Source organism: Penaeus monodon, chromosome 34, assembly GCF_015228065.2.
Source record: "Penaeus monodon isolate SGIC_2016 chromosome 34, NSTDA_Pmon_1, whole genome shotgun sequence".
NCBI lineage: Eukaryota > Metazoa > Arthropoda > Malacostraca > Decapoda > Penaeidae > Penaeus > Penaeus monodon.
The window spans coordinates 32,793,058-32,793,377 of record NC_051419.1 but is presented as its reverse complement, the minus strand read 5'-3'; the positions used below and the strand labels follow the sequence as shown (position 1 = coordinate 32,793,377).

The 320-nt window shown below is 33.8% G+C and overlaps 1 protein-coding gene across 1 annotated transcript in view; it reads left to right on the top strand.

The window, feature by feature from the left end:
- The window catches only part of LOC119594749, a gene marked incomplete in the record, with an annotated part of 15,256 nt that overhangs the window by 10,791 nt on the left and 4,145 nt on the right, over nt 1-320 (top strand).

The window sequence follows — 320 nt, the reverse complement described above, 5'->3', positions numbered from 1 at the left end:
AGTTATCTTATTTGTCTGCCTATCGATAAATTCATTAGGTTATTTACCACAACTAGCCATATATGTGTTGAGAAAAAAAAAAAAATACAAGCCAGAGCTTCTTGTAAAATCATCCCATTACACACACATTTTGTTAAACCCAAAGAAAGAGTTATAATTTCTATCTCTTTAACGCTATCACTTCGCTCTTAATCGTCTTACTTGTATATCAAGATTATAGAAATTTGATCTCGATAATCCCATCCACCAGCCCCCCCTTTTTCTGCAACTTAAACGAGCTACGATGAAATTATATCTGCTTCTGGGTTTATATGTACCTG